This window comes from Lates calcarifer, linkage group LG7_1 (assembly GCF_001640805.2).
Source record: "Lates calcarifer isolate ASB-BC8 linkage group LG7_1, TLL_Latcal_v3, whole genome shotgun sequence".
NCBI classification, from domain to species: Eukaryota; Metazoa; Chordata; class Actinopteri; family Centropomidae; genus Lates; species Lates calcarifer.
The window spans coordinates 3,182,573-3,196,895 of record NC_066839.1 but is presented as its reverse complement, the minus strand read 5'-3'; the positions used below and the strand labels follow the sequence as shown (position 1 = coordinate 3,196,895).

At 30.1% G+C, this 14,323-nt stretch overlaps 2 long non-coding RNA genes across 3 annotated transcripts; one reads left to right on the top strand and one right to left on the bottom strand.

The window, feature by feature from the left end:
• Positions 1-7,917: 7,917 nt before the first annotated feature.
• On the top strand, positions 7,918-11,191 carry LOC127142647 (uncharacterized). Of its 2 annotated transcripts, XR_007813596.1 has the most exons (3): positions 7,918-7,979; positions 8,175-8,402; positions 10,633-11,191. It is a non-coding gene; the product is annotated as an uncharacterized LOC127142647 (long non-coding RNA). The 2 variants fall into 2 exon arrangements; XR_007813597.1 differs by lacking the exon at positions 7,918-7,979 and having other exon boundaries at positions 8,146-8,402.
• On the bottom strand, positions 9,936-14,279 carry LOC127142648 (uncharacterized). Its single transcript, XR_007813598.1, has 3 exons — positions 14,229-14,279; positions 12,872-12,933; positions 9,936-12,163 (listed from the first exon to the last, which is right to left on the bottom strand). It is a non-coding gene; the product is annotated as an uncharacterized LOC127142648 (long non-coding RNA).
• Positions 14,280-14,323: the final 44 nt, after the last annotated feature.

Here is a 14,323-nt window from a genome sequence, read left to right as displayed (position 1 = left end):
GGCAAAAAAATGTCATAGTATAGTAAGATGAAAAATGGTCAAAAAATGTCATAGTATACATCAAAAAATGTCATAGTAATGTCAAAAAAAAAATGAAAACTCATAGCAAAAAATGTCATAGTATAGTAAGGCAAAAATGGTCAAAAAATGTCATAGCATCAAAATCAAAAATGTCATAGTATAGTAAGGCATGAAATGTCAAAATGTCACAAAAAATGTGTCATAGTATAGTAAGGCATGAAAAATGGTCAAAAAATGTCATAGTATAGTAAGATGTCAAAAATCAAAAATGTCATAGTATAGTAAAAAAATGGTCAAAAAATGTCATAGTACAAAAAATCAAAAAATGTCATAGTATAGTAAGGCATGAAAATGGTCAAAAAATGTCATAGTCAAAAAATGTCATAGTATAGTAAGGCAAAAACAAAAAATGTCATAGTCATGTCAAAAATGTCATAGTATCATCAAAAAATGTCCAAAAAAAAAAAATGTCATAGTATAGTAAGGCAAAAAATGGTCAAAAAATGTCATAGTATAGTAAGGCATGAAAAATGTCAAAAAATGTCATAGTATAGTAAGGCATCAAAAAATGTCATAGTATAGTAAGGCATGAAAAATCAAAAAATGTCATAGTATAGTAAGTCAAAAAATGTCATAGTATAGTAAGGCATGAAAAATGGTCAAAAAATGTCATAGTCAGGTAAGGCATGAAAATGGTCAAAAATGTCATAGTCAAAACATAGTATAGTAAGGCATGAAAATGGTCAAAAAATGTCATAGTATAGTAAGGCAAAAATGGTCAAAATGTCATAGTATAGTAAGGCATGAAAAATGGTCAAAAAATGTCATAGTAAAAAAAAATGTCATAGTCATGAAAAATGGTCAAAAATGTCATCATCCATAGTCAAAAATGTCAAAAAATGTCATAGTATAAAGATGTCAAAAAATCAAAAATGTCATAGTATAAGGCATGAAAAATGTCAAAAAATGTCATAGTAGTAAGGCATGAAAAAAAATGTCATAGTATAGTAATGAAAATGGTCAAAAAATGTCATAGTATAGTAAGATGTCAAAAAATCAAAAAAATGTCATAGTATAGTAAGGCATGAAAAATGGTCAAAAAATGTCATAGTATAGTCAAAAACTCAAAAAATGTCATAGTATAGTAAGGCATGAAAAATGGTCAAAAATGTCATAGTCAAAAATCAAAAAATGTCATAGTATAGTAAGGCAAAAAATGGTCAAAAAATGTCATAGTATAGTAAGGCATGAAAAATGGTCAAAAATGTCATAGTCATGAAAAATGGTCAAAAATGTCATAGTATAGTAAGGCAAAAAAGTCAAAAAATGTCATAGTATAGTAAGGCATGAAAAATGGTCAAAAAATGTCATAGTATAGTAAGGCATGAAAAATGGTCAAAAAATCATAGTCATCAAAAAATGTCATAGTATAGTATAAACAAAAAATGTCCCAAAAAAAATGTCATAGTATAGTAAGGCATGAAAAATGTCAAAAAATGTCATAGTATAAAGGTCAAAATCAAAAAATGTCATAGTATAGTAAGGCATGAAAATGGTCAAAAAATGTCATAGTATAAAGATGTCAAAAATCAAAAATGTCATAGTATAGTAAGGCAAAATGTCATCCATCAAAAAAATGTCATAGTAAGTAAGGCATGAAAAATGGTCAAAAATGTCATAGTCAAAAATAAAAAATGTCATAGTATAGTAACATGAAAAATGGTCAAAAATGTCATAGTCAAAAAATCAAAAAATGTCATAGTATAGTAAGGCATGAAAAATGGTCAAAAAATCATAGTCATAGTCATAGTAAGTATGAAAAACAAAAATGTCATCCAAAAATGTCACAAAGTCATAGTATAGTCATGGTCAAAAAATGTCATAGTATAGTAAGGATGAAAAATGTCAAAAAATGTCATAGTATAGTAAGGTAAAATGGTCAAAAAATGTCATAGTACAAAAAATGTCATAGTATAGTACAAAAATCAAAAATGTCATAGTATAGTAAGGCATGAAAAATGGTCAAAAAATGTCATAGTATAGTAAGGCATGAAAAATGGTCAAAAAATGTCATAGTATAGTAAGGCATGAAAATGGTCAAAAAATGTCCAAAAATGGTCAAAAAATGTCATAGTATAGTAAGGCATGAAAATGGTCAAAAAATGTCATGTCAGTATAGTAATGAAAAATGTCAAAAATGTCATAGTAAAAAAAATGTCATAGTATAGTAAACAAAAAATGTCATAGCATCAAAAAAATGTCATAGTATAGTAAGCATCAAAAATGTCATAGTATAGTAAGGCATGAAAAATGGTCAAAAAATGTCATAGTCAAAAGTCATAGTATAGTAAGGCATGTCAAAAAATGTCCAAAAAAAAAAATGTCATAGTATAGTAAGGCATGAAAAATGGTCAAAAATGTCATAGTATAGTAAGGCATGAAAAATGGTCAAAAATGTCATAGTATAGTAAGCAAAAAATGTCAGCAAAAAAATGTCATAGTATAGTAAAAAAATCAAAAATGTCATAGTCATCAAAAAATGTCATAGTATAGTAAGGCATGAAAAATGGTCAAAAATGTCATAGTATAGTAAAAAAATGGTCAAAAAATGTCATAGTATAGTAAGATGTCAAAAATCAAAAAATGTCATAGTATAGTAAGGCATGAAAAATGGTCAAAAAATGTCATAGTATAGTAAGGCATGAAAAATGGTCAAAAAATGTCATAGTATAGTAAGGGTCAAAAAAGTATAGTAATGAAAAATGGTCAAAAATGTCATAGTATAGTAAGGCATGAAAAATGGTCAAAAAATGTCATAGTCAGTCATAGTATAAATCATAGTATCATCAAAAAATGTCATAGTATAGTAAGGCATGAAAATGGTCAAAAAATGTCATAGGTATGGCATCAAAAAATGTCATAGTATAGTAAGGCATGAAAAATGGTCAAAAAATGTCATAGTATAAATGTCAAAAATCAAAAATGTCATAGTATAGTAAGGCATGAAAATGGTCAAAAAATGTCATAGTATAGTAAGATGTCAAAAACCATCAAAAAATGTCATAGTATAGTAAGGCATGAAAAATGGTCAAAAAATGTCATAGTACAAAGGTCCACAAAAAATGTCATAGTATAGTAAGGCATGAAAAATGGTCAAAAAATGTCATAGTAGTAAGGCATGAAAAATGGTCAAAAATGTCAACATGAAAAATGGTCAAAAAATGTCATAGTATAGTAAGGCATGAAAAATGGTCAAAAAATGTCATAGTATGGTCATCAAAAATGTCATAGTATAGTAAGGCATGAAAAATGTCAAAAAATGTCATAGTATAGTAAGGCAAAAATGGTCAAAAATGTCATAGTATAGTAAGGCATCCCAAAAAATGTCATAGTACATCAAAAAATGTCACATGAAAAATGTCAAAAAATGTCATAGTAGCATCAAAAATGTCACCAAAATGTCATAGTCATCAAAAAAAATGTCATAGTATAGCATGAAAAATGGTCAAAAAATGTCATAGTATGGTATGGCATCAAAAAATGTCATAGTATAGTAAGGCATGAAAATGGTCAAAAATGTCATAGTATAATCAAAAATGTCATGAAAAATGGTCAAAAAATGTCATGAAAAAAAATGTCATGTCATGAAAAATGTCAAAATGTCATAGTATGTATCAAAATGTCATAGTATAGTAAGGGGTCAAAAAATGTCATAGTATAAAAAAAAATGGCAAAAATCAAAAAATGTCATAGTATAAACAAAAAATCAAAAAATGTCATAGTAAAAGGCATGCATAGTCATGAAAAATGGTCAAAAAATGTCATAGTATAGTAATGAAAAAAAAAAATGTCATAGTAAGTAAAACATGAAAAATGGTCAAAAATGTCATAGTATAGTAAGATGAAAAACCATCAAAAAATGTCATAGTATAGTAAGGCATGAAAAATGGTCAAAAATGTCATAGTATAGTAAGTGTCAAAAACCATCAAAAAATGTCATAGTATAGTAAGGTATGAAAATGTCAAAAAATGTCATAGTATAGTAAGATGAAAAATGGTCAAAAAATGTCATAGTATAGTCAAAAAATGTCATAGTATAGTAATCAAAAAAATGTCATAGTATAGTACAAAATCAAAAATGTCATCAAAAACCATCAAAAAATGTCATAGTATGTCAAAAAATGTCATAGTAAGTAAGGCCAAAAATGTCATAGTATCAAAAATCAAAAAATGTCATAGTATAGTAAGGCATGAAACAAAAACAAAAAATCAAAAATGTCATAGTATAGTAAGGCATGAAAATGGTCAAAAAATGTCATAGTCATCAAAAAAATGTCATAGTATAGTAAGGCATGAAAAAATGGTCAAAAAATGTCATAGTATCAAAAAATGTCATAGTCATCAAAAATGTCATAGTCAAAAATCAAAAAATGTCATAGTATAGTAAGGCATGAAAATGGTCAAAAAATGTCATAGTATAGTAAGATGTCAAAAAAAAAAAATGTCATAGTATAGTAAGGCATGAAAAATGGTCAAAAAATGTCATAGTATATAAGATGTCAAAAACCATCAAAAAATGTCATAGTATAGTAAGGCATGTGGTCAAAAAATGTCATAGTATAGTAAGGCAAAATGTCATAGTATAGTAAGGCATGAAAATGGTCAAAAAATGTCATAGTATAGTAAGGCATGAAAAATGGTCAAAAAATGTCATAGTATAGTAAGGCATGAAAAATGGTCAAAAATGTCATAGTATAGTATAAAAAAAAAATGTCATAGTATCAAAAAAAATGTCATAGTATAGTAAGGGAAAAATGGTCAAAAAATGTCATAGTATAGTAAGGCATGAAAAATGGTCAAAAATGTCATAGTATAGTAAGGTATGAAAATGGTCAAAATGTCATAGTATGGTAACATCAAAATGTCATAGTATAGTACAAAAATCAAAAAAATGTCATAGCAAAAATCAAAAAATGTCATAGTATGAAAACAAAAATGTCATAGTATAGTAAGGCATGAAAAATGGTCAAAAATGTCATAGTATAGTAAGCAAAAATCAAAAATGTCATAGTATAGTAAGATGAAAAATGGTCAAAAAATGTCATAGTATAGTAATGGTCAAAAAATGTCATAGTATAGTAAGGCATGAAAAATGGTCAAAAAAATGTCATGCAAGTGTCATAGTATAGTAAGGCATGAAAAATGGTCAAAAATGTCATAGTATAAAAAAGTCATGAAAAATGGTCAAAAATGTCACATCAAAAAATGTCATAGTATAGTAAGGCATGAAAAATGTCAAAAAATGTCCATTGTCATAGTATAGTAAGGCATGAAAAATGGTCAAAAAAATGTCATAGTATGGTATGGCATCAAAATGTCAGTATAGTAAATGAAAATGTCAAAAATGTCATAGTATTAAGGCCAAAAAATGTCATAGTATAGTAATGAAAATGGTCAAAAATGTCATAGTATAGTAAGGCATGAAAATGGTCAAAAATGTCATAGTATAGTAAGATGAAAATGGTCAAAAAATGTCATCAAAAAAAATGTCATAGTATAGTACAAAAATCAAAAAATGTCATAGTATAGATGTCAAAAATCAAAAAATGTCATAGTATGAAAAATGTCAAAAATGTCATAGTATAGTAGCAAAAAATAGTATAGTAAGGCATGAAAAAATGGTCAAAAAAATGTCATAGTATAGTAAGGCATGAAAAATCAAAAATGTCACATGAAAATGGTCAAAAAATGTCATAGTATAGTAAGATGTCAAAACCAAAAAATGTCATAGTATAGTAAGGCATGAAAAATGGTCAAAAAATGTCATAGTATACAAAATCAAAAAATGTCATAGTATAGTAAGGGAAAATGGTCAAAAAATGTCATAGTATGCATCAAAAAATGTCATAGTATAGCAAAAAATCAAAAAATGTCATAGTATATTAAGATGTCAAAAACCATCAAAAAATGTCATAGTAATGAAAAATGTCAAAAATGTCATAGTATAGTAAGGCAAAAAACAAAAAATGTCATAGTATAGTAAGATGTCAAAAAATCAAAAATGTCATAGTATAGTAAATGTAAAATGGTCAAAAATGTCATAGTCATGTCATAGTATAGTAAGGTCAAAAATCAAAAAATGTCATAGTCAAAAATCAAAAAATGTCATAGTATGAAAAAATGGTCAAAAAGTCATAGTATAGTAATGTCAAAAAATCAAAAATGTCATAGTATAGTAAGGCAAAAAATGTCATAGTATACAAAAAAAAAATGTCATAGTATGAAAAATGGTCAAAAATGTCATAGTATGGTAAAGTCCATGAAAAATGTCAAAAAATGTCATAGTATCATGAAATTGGTCAAAAAATGTCATAGTATAGTAAAATGGTCATAGTCAAAAATCAAAAATGTCATAGTATAGTAAGGTGAAAAATGGTCAAAAATGTCATAGTATAGTAAGATGTCAAAACCATCAAAAAATGTCATAGTATAAGATGTCAAAAAATCAAAAAATGTCATAGTACATGAAAATGGTCAAAAAATGTCATAGTATAGTAAGGCATGAAAAATGGTCAAAAAAATGTCATAGTATCATCAAAAAATGTCATAGTATAGTAAGGCATCAAAAAATGTCATAGTCATGGGTCAAAAAATGTCATAGTATAGTAAGATGTCAAAAAATCAAAAAATGTCATAGTATAGTAAGGCATGAAAAATGGTCAAAAAATGTCATAGTAGATAAAACATGAAAAATGGTCAAAAATGTCATAGTATAGTAAGGCATGAAAAATGGTCAAAAATGTCATAGTATAGTAAGGTATGTAAAATGGTCAAAAAATGTCAAGCATCAAAAAATGTCATAGTATCAAAAACCATCAAAAAATGTCATAGTATATTAAGATGTCAAAAACATCAAAAATGTCATAGTACAGTAAGGCATGAAAAATAGTCAAAAAATGTCATAGTATATTAAGATGTCAAAAACCATCAAAAAATGTCATAGTACAGCAAGGCAAAAATGTCAAAAAATGTCATAGATATTAAGATGTTCAAAAAATGTCATAGTATGAAAAATGTCAAAAAATGTCATAGTATAGTATAAAAAAAAGTATGAAAATCATAGTCATCAAAAAATGTCATAGTAGAGTAAAACATGAAAAATGGTCAAAAAATGTCATAGTATCAAGTCAAAACAAAACCATCAAAAAAATGTCATAGTATAGTAAGGCATGAAAAATGGTCAAAATGTCATAGTATAGTCAAAAATGTCATAGTACAAAAAATCATCAAAAAATGTCATAGTATAGTAAGATGTCAAAAACCATCAAAAATGTCATAGTATATTAAGTGTCAAAAAAAAAATGTCATAGTACAAAGGCATGAAAAAAAATGTCATAGTATAGTAAGGCATGAAAAATGGTCAAAAATGTCATAGTATAGTAAGATGTCAAAATCAAAAATGTCATAGTAAGTAAGGCATGAAAAATGGTCAAAATGTCATAGTATATTAAGATGTCAAAAACCATCAAAAAATGTCATAGTATAGTAAGGCATGAAAAAAAAAATGTCATCAAAATGTCATAGTATAGTAAGTGAAAAATGGTCAAAAAATGTCATACATCAAAAAATGTCATAGTATGATAAGGCATGGAAAATGGTCAAAAAATGTCATAGTATAATGTAAGTGTCAAAAACATGTCAAAAAAATCGTCATAGTATAGTAAGGTGTCAAAAATCATCAAAAAATGTCATAGTATAGTAAGGTGTCAAAAATGTCAAAAAAATGTCATAGTATAGTAAGGTGTCAAAAATGCGATCAAAAAATGTCATAGTATAGTAAGGTGTCTCAAAAATGCAATCAAAAAATGTCATAGTATAGTAAGTGTCAAAAATCATCAAAAAATGTCATAGTATAGTAAGGTGTCAAAAACCATCAAAAAATGTCATAGTATAGTAAGGTGTCAAAAACCATCAAAAAATGTCATAGTATAGTAAGGACAAAAAATGTCATAGTATAGTAAGTGCAAAAACATCAAAAAATGTCATTGTATAGTAAGACATGAAAAAATAAAAAATGTCAAAAAAAAATAAAAATGTCAAAAAATGTATAGTAAGGTTTCAAAAACCATCAAAAAATGTCATAGTATAGTAAGACATGAAAAATGGTCAAAAAATGTCATAGTATAGTAAGGTGTCAAAAACCATCAAAAAATGTCATAGTATAGTAAGGTGTCAAAAACCATCAAAAAATGTCATAGTATAGTAAGACATGAAAAATGGTCAAAAAATGTCATAGTATAGTAAGGTGTCAAAAACCATCAAAAAATGTCATAGTATAGTAAGACATGAAAAATGGTCAAAAAATGTCATAGTATAGTAAGGTGTCAAAAACCATCAAAAAATGTCATAGTATTGTAAGGTTTCAAAAACCATCAAAAAATGTCATAGTATAGTAAGGTGTCAAAAACCATCAAAAAATGTCATAGTATTGTAAGGTGTCAAAAACCATCAAAAAATGTCATAGTATATTAAGTCGTTACACTGTCTTTTTCTTCTATAATTCCTCTATGTACTTAAGTGGTTAACTTGCCGTCTCTCTGCAGGACAAGGAGAAGACTGTGTCACCTGAAGTGGACAACAAAAGGAGTTCAGTGTTCCTAAAGATGTTTAGAGATGTTTATTTTTAACAACCATATCCTTATGTGTGATCATGAGTACATTAAATCTGGGGTGAGAGAATAAAACAAGATGTCTCCAAGTGGTCAAACATTTGTCATCATGCTTGCTGTGATTTGTGAAATGTTGTCTAGAACAGAATCAATAAAGTTTTGTAGCTTAACTTCTGAGTTGCATTTGTCTGTTTTCAAAGTAACATTACAAAAATGATTTTGCAATCTAAGCTATTCTTTACTTACAGTTTGTAATTAAAATGCATAATTGAGGCTCACAACCCTAACCCTAACCCTAACCTGTGGCTTAAAGCCGTAACCCTAACCCTAATATGTGGTTAACAGCCGTAACCCTAACCCTAACCTGTGGTTAAAAGCCGTAACCCTAACTGTAACCTGTGGCTTAAAGCCATAACCCTAACCCTAATATGTGGTTAACAGCCCTAACCCTAACCCTAACCCTGGTTAAAAGCTGTAACCCTAACCCTAACCTGTGGCTTAAAGCCATAACCCTAACCCTAATATGTGGTTAAAAACCATAACCCTAACCCTAACCTGTGGCTTAAAGCCATAACCCTAACCCTAATATGTGGTTAACAGCCCTAACCCTAACCCTAACCTGTGGCTTAAAGCCGTAACCTGATATGTGGTTAAAAGCCGTAACCCTAACCCTAACCTGTGGTTAAAAGCCGTAACCCTAACTGTAACCTGCGGCTTAAAGCCATAACCCTAACCCTAATATGTGGTTAACAGCCCTAACCCTAACCCTAACCCTGGTTAAAAGCTGTAACCCTAACCCTAATATGTGGCTTAAAGCTGTAACCCTAACCCTAATATGTGGTTAACAGCCCTAACCCTAACCCTAACCTGTGGCTTAAAGCCATAACCCTAACCCTAACCCTAACCTGTGGCTTAAAGCCGTAACCCTAACCCTAATATGTGGTTAACAGCCCTAACCCTAACCCTAATATGTGGCTTAAAGCCGTAGCCCTAACCCTAACCCTAACCTGTGGCTTAAAGCCGTAGCCCTAACCCTAACCCTAACCTGTGGCTTAAAGCCGTAGCCCTAACCCTAACCCTAACCTGTGGCTAAAAGCCGTAACACTAACTTTATTGTCAATTTGCTGAATCAGCTTATGAAGTTTACTATCACTTGAATAACCTTGAAATAATAAATTTAGAGTTCTACAGCAGAGAGGTTAGCAATGTTCACTTTCATACAATATTAAACAGACCAGCAAAATATTCAGGGTTCAGAAGTATTTATTTGAACAATACACAAACACAAAAACATAACCTAACTTACAAACATTGTGTAGAGGTGTGTGGTCAAACATTGTCATAGTATAGTAAGGCATGAAAAATGGTCAAAAATGGTCAAAAAATGTCATGATATCGTAAGGCGTCAAAAATTGTCATAGTATAGTAGGACATGAAAAATGGTCAAAAATTGTCATACTATAGTAAGGTGTCAAAAATTGTCAAAAAATGTTATAGTATGGTAAGATGTCAAAAATGGTCAAAAAATGTTATAGTATGGTAAAATGTCAAAAATTGTCAAAAAATGTCATAGTACAGTAATGTGTCAAAAATTGTCAAAAAATGTCATAGTATAGTAAGACATGAAAAATGGTCAAAAAATGTCATAGTGTAGTAAGACATGAAAAATGGTCAAGAATTGTCATGATATCGTAAGGCGTCAAAAATTGTCATAGTATAGTAGGACATGAAAAATGGTCAAGAATTGTCATGATATCGTAAGGCGTCAAAAATTGTCATAGTATAGTAGGACATGAAAAATGGTCAAAAATTGTCATACTATAGTAAGGTGTCAAAAACCATCAAAAAATGTCATAGTATAGTAAGACATGAAAAATAGTCAAAAAATGTCATAGTATAGTAAGATGTCAAAAACCATCAAAAAATGTCATAGTATAGTAAGGTGTCAAAAACCATCAAAAAATGTCATAGTATAGTAAGACATGAAAAATGGTCAAAAAATGTCATAGTATAGTAAGGTTTCAAAAACCATCAAAAAATGTCATAGTATAGTAAGGTGTCAAAAACCATCAAAAAATGTCATAGTATAGTAAGGTGTCAAAAACCATCAAAAAATGTCATTGTATAGTAAGACATGAAAAATGGTCAAAAATTGTCATAGTATAGTAATGTGTCAAAAATTGTCAAAAAATATCATAGTATAGTAAGACATGAAAAATGGTCAAAAATTGTCATAGTATAGTAAGGTGTCAAAAATGGTCAAAAAATGTCATAGTGTAGTAAGGTGTCAAAAAATGTCATAGTATAGTATGGTGTCAAAAATGGTCAAAAAATGTCATAGTATAGTAAGGCGTCAAAAAATGTCATAGTATAATTAAGTGTCAAAAATGTCAAAAAACGTCATAGTATAGTAAGGTGTCAAAAATCAACAAAAAATGTCATAGTATAGTAAGGTGTCAAAAATGGTCAAAAAATGTCATAGTATAGTAAGGTGTCAAAAATGGTCAAAAAATGTCATAGTATAGTTAAGTGTCAAAAATGGTCAAAAAACGTCATAGTATAATAAGGTGTCAAAAACGGTCAAAAAATGACATAGTATAGTAAGATGTCAAAAATCATCAAAAAATGTCATAGTATAGTAAGGTGTCAAAAATGTCAAAAAATGTCATAGTATAGTAAGGTGTCAAAAATGGTCAAAAAATGTCATAGTATAGTAAGATGTCAAAAATCATCAAAAAATGTCATAGTATAGTATGGTGTCAAAAACGGTCAAAAAATGTCATAGTATAGTAAGGTGTCAAAAACCATCAAAAAATGTCATAGTATAGTAAGGTGTCAAAAAATGTCATAGTATAGTAAGATGTCAAAAATCATCAAAAAACGTCATAGTATAATAAGGCATTAAAAATGGTCAAAAAATGTCATAGTATAGTAAGGTGTCAAAAATGGTCAAAAAATGTCATAGTATATAAGGCGTCAAAAATGGTCAAAAAATGTCATAGTATAGTAAGGTGTCAAAAATCATCAAAAATTGTCATAGTATAGTAAGTTGTCAAAAATCGTCAAAAAATGTCATAGTATAGTAAGGTGTCAAAAATGGTCAAAAAATGTCATAGTATAGTAAGGTGTCAAAAATGGTCAAAAAACGTCATAGTATATAAGGTGTCAAAAAATGTCATAGTATAGTAAGGTGTCAAAAATGGTCAAAAAATGTCATAGTATAGTAAGGTGTAAAAAATCGTCAAAAAATGTCATAGTATAGTAAGGTGTCAAAAATCATCAAAAAATGTCATACTGTAGTAAGGCATGAAAAATAGTTTTAAAAAAATGGAAGTTGAGGGCTAATTAAACTGTTCTTTTCTTTATATAAACATTTTAATACATATATTAAAGTTTTTGGACTGTCTCAGTAATTAACATGTTCTGTCTCTGCAGGAGGAGGAGGAGGAGGAGAAGGAGAACGACTGTGTCACCTGAAGAGGACAACAAAAGTAGTTAAATGTTACGAAAGTTGTTCAGAGATGTTTATTTTAAACAAGCATGTCCTCCGGTGCATTCATCACTACATTAAATGTGGGGTGAGAGAATAAAACAAAGTGTCTTCAAGTGGTCAAACATCTGTCATTATTCTTTGTTGTGTACTATTTCAATAAAGTTATGTTTCTTAACTTTTGAGTTGAATTTCTCTATTTTCACATCACGTAAATCACAAAAAATACTTTGTAATGCAAAAATGCCAAAAGTGTATAATTGAGGCTAAAAAGTATACTTATCTACAAGTGGTCTCTGACTAAAAGCCGTAACCCTAACCCTAACCTCTGGCTACATGTAGCTAAAAGTCGTAACCCTTGCCGCTGGTGTCAAGAAGTGTCACAATATAGTAAGACATCAAAAACTGTCAATATATAAAGTCATTAGAAAGTTTCAAAAAAATGTCATGGTCTAGTACAGTGTCAAAAAATTGTGTAAAAATGTCTTAATACAGGAAAAAAAAAATGTAAACGGTCAAAAAATTGTATGCTAGTTTGACACCTTATTTTGCAGCTACACTGTTGAAAAATACTAATTAAAACTGATAAGTTACAGCAGCTTTCATTTGTTGCTATTTGTTCCAGACAAGAGGTTTTAAAGTGTTAAACTGCAGCTGAGATAATGACTGAAAAGAATAAACTAACACTGACCTTCTGGAAATGTCTTCCCATCTGTCTCTTCTCTCTGTGATTTAACAGTTGAAGTTTGAATCCTATGGAGAAAAACACAACAAACATTAATATAAAGATGTGACTTTTAACATATCAAGATAAAAGCGAGAGTTCCTGGGTATTGAACTTCAAACTGTCCAAAGATAGAGAAGTAAATCTACAAAGAAACCAGAGTGTGGACACCCTGGTTCTGGACTTCTCAGAACTAGTCCAAGAGCTACACAAAGACAGAAGAAGCTGCTGACTGGAGAACCGACTCCACCAGCTCCTGAAATTCACACAACAGCAGGGGATTGAAATGTTTGTTTCTCTAAAGTCAGTTAAAATATGAACTACATTTGGCTGAGAGAAGCCAAAATGAAGCGAAATGACAGTGTTTCTAGTGTGATACTGAAATCAATAAGTTCTTCACTTTTTTTCTGATTTACTCAACTAATGAGGAAGACAGAGAGAGAGAGCGACAGAGGGAGAGAATGAGACACAAGGAGAAAGAGACAGAGAAAGAAGGAGGCAGAGAGAGGCGGATGGAGACAGAACGAGAGAAAGCATGAGAATTAGAAAGAGTAAAGCGGGGTACACACCAAAAGATAATGGGGCAATTTATCGGCCCAAATCCCCCCTCCCGATCAAAGTCAGCAAAGGCCCAATTATCTGGTGGTTCTAAAGATTATCTTGTCAGATTGTCCTGTGGTGTGAGGTGTGTTCAGAGTGGTTTTACGCTCCCTGATCTGCTCTGAAGACGATCGGAGCCGCCCTGATAAATATTAAACATGTTCAATAGTTCCAATCAGAGAACCTGTCGTGTGAGGGGAGGAGAGCTGAGCACACACTCTGCAGATTGTCACACGGAACGGGCCGATAACCAATCAGGAAGCAAGCTGACTGAAGACAGAAGCAAACGAGAGACATCATCGCCTGCCATGTTTGTTTACTCTAAAGTCTTTTCTGACTGCGTCAGATTTAGAATTTTAAGAGTCCAGACTGTGGTTGTTGGTGGTGAATCTGTTAGTGTGAGGTGTACTGTGTTGGTTGCACACCACGCACTATAAGAACAAAACAGTGAAATGTGACATTATTTGTCATCATGTGTGTGGTCTCTCACATTGTTGGGTAAGATTTTAAAAGATTTTAAAAATCTTTGAGTGTGTGCCAGGCTTAAGAGAGTGAGGGAGAGGGAGAGAGATGGAGAGAGTGAGAAGGAGAAAGAGTGGGGGAGCGGGAGGGAGAGAGAGAGAGAGCTGATGCTAAAATTCTTAAATTCTAAATATCTGAAGATATATAATTTAATGTCAGTGCTCTGTGTTGGACAGTTGATGTAAAGCTGTTTGTGAATTACCTGGAGACCTCAGTCCTGGTCTCAAAGAACTTCTTCATTGTATGAAGACTGATTGTGGATGACGTCTTTGTGATCATGGACAAAGTGGTGACACC